This window comes from Gossypium hirsutum, chromosome A13 (genome assembly GCF_007990345.1).
Source record: "Gossypium hirsutum isolate 1008001.06 chromosome A13, Gossypium_hirsutum_v2.1, whole genome shotgun sequence".
Taxonomy (NCBI): domain Eukaryota; kingdom Viridiplantae; phylum Streptophyta; class Magnoliopsida; order Malvales; family Malvaceae; genus Gossypium; species Gossypium hirsutum.
In genome coordinates, this window is record NC_053436.1 from 43,328,975 (window position 1) to 43,336,245 (window position 7,271).

The window sequence follows — 7,271 nt, forward strand, 5'->3', positions numbered from 1 at the left end:
AAAATGAAATAAACGTAGGCCTATAAATAGCCTTTACACCATAACAAACTAATGTAGAAAATGTGTAACACTATTGCATGAATATAACAAAAAATCAAAGAAATAAGGAAATAACAAACTAAGCACAGCACAACCAAATCTAAATTTAAAAAAACTGACTTTGAATCATTCTTCAACACTCCCTCTTGATTCAAAGTTGCAGACACCAAGCTGAAGTCTAAAGTAAGCATGTTTTTCTCTAGGGGGAGACTTCGTTAGAATATCTACCATTGGCTCATTTCTGTTGTAATATTTCAGAATAATTGACCCATCAGACACAAGATCACGAATGAAGTGTACCCGAATATCTATATGCTTTGTTCTTCCATGAAAGGATGGATTTTTGGACATGGAAATCACTGCTTGATTGTCACAGTAGATTACAGTTGCTTCCTTCTGCTTCATATTAACATCAGCTAGGATTCTTCTTAACCATAGGGCTTGACAAGCTGATGAAGTTGCAGCTGTATATTCAGCTTCTGATGAAGATAGAGCTATTGTTTCTTGCTTTTTGGAACTCCAGTAGATAACAGCTGATCCAAAACCAAAGACATAACCTGATGTGCTTCTTCTATCTGCCAAACATCTAGCCCAATCACTATCTATATAACCACTGAGCTTGAACTCTGATATATTATCATACCATAACCCAAAATCAAGAGTTTCGGCAATATACCATAAGACTCGTTTTGCAGCTCCAAAGTGATGCCTTGATGGACAATGCATGAACCTGGAAATAACTCCAACAGCAAAAGAAATATCAAGTCATGTATTGGTCAAGTAAATCAAGCCACCAACTAGACTTCTAAAGCTCCTTGCATCTGTTGCTTCAGTACCATAATCAATTTTCAACTTTTCATTCAAATTCATAGGTGTTGCTGTAGTTTTACATCCTAGCATGTTGAATTTTTTAAGTAAATCAGTAGCATATTTCTTTTGCGACATAAAGATGCCATCTTCAACCTGCTTCACTTCAAGACCAAGAAAAAATTGCAATACTCCAAGATCTGTCATTTCAAATTCCTTTTCCATACAAGCTTTGAATTCATTTATAAGGCAAGAGGAACCCATGTAGATTATATCATCAACATAAAGGAAAATAATGAGGAAATCATGGGCACCTTGCTATTTAAAATAAAGATTGGGCTCATACTTTCTTCTTCAAAGCCATTTTTGAGAAAGTGTGCATCGATTTTGTTATACCATGCGCGCGGGGCCTGTTTTAGTCCGTAGTGATTTTTTTGTAGCTTGTACACTTTTTCTTCTTTGCCTTTGATTGTTGATGACGTCATGAACTAACTAAAATATGACAAAGGCAAGCGCACCTATCGAATAGTAGTATAGCTATGGTGGGTTCGGAATATCGTATCCATAAGGACTAAAAGTACTAGTAATAACTATCTTTCTATTATTTAGCCTAATAATTGAATGAGGTGTTTTAATCTAAAATTAAACTAATTAATTATGAATGCGACAGAGATCGAATTGGGAAAATACTTAAGAAAACCAATGGGAGAGACAATACCCAGGAAAGAATCCACGTAGACTTCACTTATTATTCTGACTCTAAATTAAACGATTTATTCACTTGTCTTGATCCGTAGAAATCCTAAACCATGTTAATATCTCTTTCGAGACTAAGAACTATTGACTCTAGGTTGATTAATTGAAATTTCTTTCTAATTAAAACCCCTATTGCGTCATTAACTCGATCTATAGATTCCCCTAATCTGACAGATTTATGTTATCCTATTTCTAGGCTTGCAATCAACTCCGCTCAATTATGCTAGATCTACTCCTAAACAGGGATTAATATCCTGAAAGTGTTAATGCAAGGATTAAGAACACATAATTAAGAACAAGAACAAGTATTTATCGTGTAATTAAGATAATTAAATAATAAGATCCATCGTAGGTTTCATCCTCCCTAGGTATTTAGGGAGTTTAGTTCATAATGTAAAAGGAAAACATCTCAAATTTAGAAAAACAACAAGACATAAAAAAACCAAATAAACTTCAAGAGAAATTTGAATGGAGATCTTCAATCTTGAAGTGGATATGCTTCCGAGATGATTCCAACGGCTTTTTTCGAGTAATTTCTTCTTTCTACTCTGTCCCCTCTTTAGGTCTTCTTCTAGTGTGTATTTATATACTTTAGAATGCTCAGAAACCCTAAAAATTGGGTTTTTCCACGTAACAGGGAAGCAAGGTGCAAAATCGACATGGACTGGCACATGGATGTATGGAGAGCCCGTGTTGAAATGCCCAGGCTGTGTGGATCCTGGAAACAGCTCTTTTTGCTTGATTTTGGCTCGTTTTTCACTCCTTTCGCTCCTCTATGTTCACCTAAGTATAGAAACATGACTTTAAAAGATTAGGAGCACCAAATTCACTAATTCATATAATAAATCATCTAAAAACGTATCAAGAATGGGATTAAAAACATGTTACTTTATGGCTTATCAAAATCCCCACACTTAAGCATTTGCTTGTCCTCAAGCAAAATCCTCAACTCACAATTATAATTAATCTTTCTCAACTTGTAATTCTCATCAATAATGTTTTGTCATAATTTACAAATAATTACACATTGATAATTCAACTAAAAGAGCCCTAAAGATTCAAACAATCCAAGTCACACAATTTTTTAATAAATGAAAACATAAGTATCTCCCATTATCTAAGTAAGTACCTTTAATTCAAAATCGACAAGATTTTACATCCTCAATAAAGATTCATTCAAATCACTCAAAGTGTTTAAGGTTCAAAAATTAAGCACTCAAAAGTCAATTATGAAAAGTCATTACCATAGGCTTGCATGAAAATCAAATCTCCACCATTATAAAATGATATGATACACAAATCAAAAGGTCTTTAAAGGGTTGTAACGGGGCTTGGGTTAAAGGTGTGGATAAAGGCTGAAAAAGAAGGTTAAAATCAGATCGAATTGATAAATTACCTAACTAGAAAAATAAACTAATACTGAATAATTACATCAATTGAAATTATTAAAGAATAACACGAGCTTCTTCTCGGAATATGAAATTAACTACTTAAGCTCAAAAACATAGAACTAGTAATAATCAACATAAATGTATTTTTTTCACTTTTTTTTTCATTTTTTTGAGAATAACGGATAATAAGAGAAAATTTAACAACTGAAACAAAATAACATAGTTAAGCAACTAACCAAATCAAATCTCGACAGAAAGGGAGTCAATAAAATGGGAAACAATTCTCAATGAATCAAAAATGAGTTATGGGGTTAATATTAGTGGGTAAATCAAGAAAACAGTTTTTTTTAGATTTTGAAAATTAATTAATTTTTTTTAAAAAAATATCATGAAATAACATTAAGAAAATTAGCAGTGTTAACACTCGGGTTGCCTCTCGAGAAGCGCTTATTTAAAGTCTAAGCTTGACTTACCTAATATTCGCACGGTTACGGTGGTTCACGGAGTCGAAACTCCTCTTTCTCACTGTCAATTCTATTATCAACATAAGGTTTTAGTTGAGTAATATTTACTTTAAAAGTGCCAAATTTAGAATGATTCACCTTGACTGTACTATATGGGAAAATATTCAGTACCGTAAAAGGAGTTGCTCCGTTTGCATTAAGCTCTAAAGTGGCGATTCGAGGGTCTGTTTTATCCAACAATACCTGATCGCCAACCTTAACTTGGTTGTCCGATCCTTAAGCTCGTCATGGAGTCGCTTTGGTTCATCGTGTATTCTAGGTTTCTCCTTGACGTGTGTCCGCCATTCATCTAGTTCATCAATTTGTAATTTTCTTTCTTCATGATTTGTTCTATTTTTGTCATGTAAACTGGACTACGGCTCTGTCATGTTTTTCTGAGGTGTTTCCTGCAAAGAATGTTGAGCCACAAGGTTATTAATATTAACAGAACTCATAATATCATTTTGATCACTAGATATCCTAACAGAATCACAAGCTTGGAGTTTAATCGTGTCATCACCTACACGAAGTATTAACTCACATGCACCAAAATCTATGATAGTTCTAGCAGTTGCTAAAAAGGGTTGTCCTAAAATCAATGATACGTCACTATCCTCATCTATGTCTAGAACAAAAAAATCAACTGGGAAAATAAATTTATCAATTTTGACGAGACATCTTCAACAATACCCCTAAGAAATCTGATTGTTCTATCTGCCAATTGAATGCTCATCCTAGTTTGTTTGGGTTTACCAAGACCTATTTGCTTAAACATTTTGTAGGGCATGACATTAATACTAGCCCCTAAATCAACCAAAGCATTATTAACCCTTAAACTACCAATTAAACAAGGAATAGTAAAACTCCCTGGATCTTTCAATTTGTTGGGTAGTTTACTTTGCAAAATGGATGAGCACACTACATTTAGCTCCACCTACGACTAATCATCTAACTTCCGCTTATTTTCTAAAAGCTCCTTTAAAAATTTAACGGAATTTGGCATCTGCGAAAGACCTTCAATAAATGGTAAGTTAATATGTAATTTTTTCAACAGTTTAAGGAATTTACCGAATTGTTCATTTGTGTGGTCTTTCTTGTCGCATTTGGATATGGCACACAAGGTTTATATTTCTTACCGGCCGAATCTTACTTATTTTGACTTAACTCAACCTTACCATTGCTTACCATAGTTTCTTGCCTCAATTCAAATTCAGATTCAGTTAACCCTTCTTAATATCAAACAGTGATCATATGAAGCTCCTCTCTTGGGTTAGTTTCGGTGTTGCTTGGGAAGCTACCTTGTGGTCATTCTGAAATCATCTTTGCCAATTGATCGATTTGATTCTCAAGCCCTTGAATCGACGCTTGTTGATTTTTGAGTGCTATTTCGGTGTTTTGGAAATGAGTTTCTGACACCGAAAAACTTCGTCAACATCTCCTCAAGGTTCAGCTTCTTCTCCTATTAGTAAGGTGGTTGAAAGCCTGGAGCGGTTGTGGTCTTTGATTTCCTTGACCACCCCAAGAGAAGTTGTGATGGTTCCTCCAACCTCCATTATAAGTGTTACTATATGTATTATTTTGAGGTTTAGAATTATTACTCATGTGGTTGACTTGTTCGTCTTCTGTGCTTAGGTTGTAGGATCGATTTTCTAGATGGTTTCCTCCTCCATTTACGTCGTATTGCATCACCGAATGTACTTGGGTAGAACCATATAAACCATCAATCTTTTTATTGAAAAGTTCTATCTGATTTGACAGCATGGTGACCGCATCAACGTTAAAAACACCAACTGCTTTCATAGGCTTTGTCCTCATGACTTTCCACTGATAATTACTTAGTGACATCTCTTCTATAAACTCATAAGCCTCTTCAGGTGTTTTGTTATTCAAAGTCCCACCGGTGGATGCATCGGTCAATTGCCTAGTTGAGGGATTCAAACCCTTGTAAAAAGTTAGAAAAACTGTAGCCATAGAGGTAACCCATGTGAGGGCACCTTCTCAATAAATCCTTATACCTCTCCTATGTATCATATAAAGTCTCTAAATCCATTTGTACAAAGGAAGAGATATCATTCCTCAAATTGACTGTCTTAGCCGATGGAAAGTACTTCAGCAAAAACTTCTCGGTCATTTGATCTCAAGTAGTGATAGAATTCTAGGAAATTAGCCAAATGAGTATTCGGGTCTTTGTCCTGCAAACCATCAAACTGAACAAACTGTTGAATCATTTGAATAGTATTAGGTTTCAGTTCAAAATTATTTGCAGCAATAACAAGTCTAACAATACTCAATTTAGCCTCAGTTAAATTGGGCTTGGCATAATCGTACATAGTAAGAGGAGCAGGATTCAGATTTACAAGATTTATAGCAACCACAGGAGGTAACTAATTATTATGATTTTCTGTCATCTCCTCAGTATTAATAACAACGTCCTCTTGCTCTTCTATTATACCCTGTCGACTCTGCCTCGCTTCTCTGCGATTTCTGCAAGCTATACTTTTGATCTCACTATCGAATACTAGAGGTCCTACGGGTTTCTTCTAGTCATAAACTAAAGGAACCTTGCAGAAGCAAATAAAAGAAAAGTTAGGAAATAAAAATAAAAATAAAAATAAAACGCAATAAAAAAATGGCTAAAGTAATAAAAATTAAGTGTTCCTAATATTTTAGTCCCCAGAAACGGTGCCAAAAACTTGATGACGTCGCGAACTAACTAGAATATGATAAAGGCAAGCGCACCTATCGAATAATAGTATAGCTATGCTGAGTCCGAAATATTGTATCCACAAGAACTAAAAGTACTAGTAAGAACCATCTTTCTATTATTTAGCCTAATAATTAAATGAGGTGTTTTAATTTAAAATTAAACTAATTAACTATGAATGTGACAGAGGTCGAATTGGTAAAATACTTAAGAAAACTAGTGAGAGAGACAATACCCAGGAAAGAATCCACGTAGACTTCACTTATTATTCTGACTCTAAATCAAACGATTTATTCACTTGTCTTGATACGTAGAAATCCCTAAATTATGTTAATATCTTTCGAGACTAAGAATAACAAGGCATAAAAAAACCAAATAAACTTCGAGAGAAATTTGAATGGAGATATTCAATCTTGAAGTGGATCTGCTTCCGAGATGATTCCAATGGCTTTCTTCGAGTAATTTCTGCTTTCTACTTCATTCCCCCCTTAGGTCCTCTTTTAGTGTGTATTTATACACTTTAGAATGCTCAGAAACCCTAACAATTGGGTTTTTCCACGTAACAGGGAGGTAGGGTGCAAAATCGGTACGGATTGGCACATGGGCATTTGGCCAGCCCGTGTGGATCCTGGAAACAACTCTTTTTGCCCGATTTTGGCTCATTTTTCATTCCTTTCACTCCCCTATGCTCACCTAAGTATAAAAACATGAATTTAAAAGATTAGGAGCACCAAATTCACTAATTCATATAATAAATCATCCAAAAACACATCAAGAATGGGATTAAAAACAAGTTACTTTTATGGCTTATCAATTGTGAATCCCTCGGGCTAAGCAACGTAAACCTCCTCTTGTAATTCGCCATTCAAAAAAGCTAACTTAACACTGAACTGATATACAATCTTTTTCAAATGTGCAGCCAATACCAAAACAATTCTAACAGTTTCAAACTGTGCAACTAGAGAGAAAATGTCATCAAAATCTACACCTGGTTGTTGTGAATACCCTTTTACCACCAGACGTGCTTTGTGCTTTAGAATGGTTCCATCTGCGTTAAACTTGGTTCTAAAG

At 34.7% G+C, this 7,271-nt stretch overlaps 1 non-coding gene across 1 annotated transcript; it reads left to right on the top strand.

The window, feature by feature from the left end:
* Nucleotides 1-5,473: 5,473 nt before the first annotated feature.
* LOC121213348 (small nucleolar RNA R71) lies at nt 5,474-5,579 on the top strand. The gene has a single exon (XR_005908731.1). It is a non-coding gene; the product is annotated as a small nucleolar RNA R71 (small nucleolar RNA).
* Nucleotides 5,580-7,271: the final 1,692 nt, after the last annotated feature.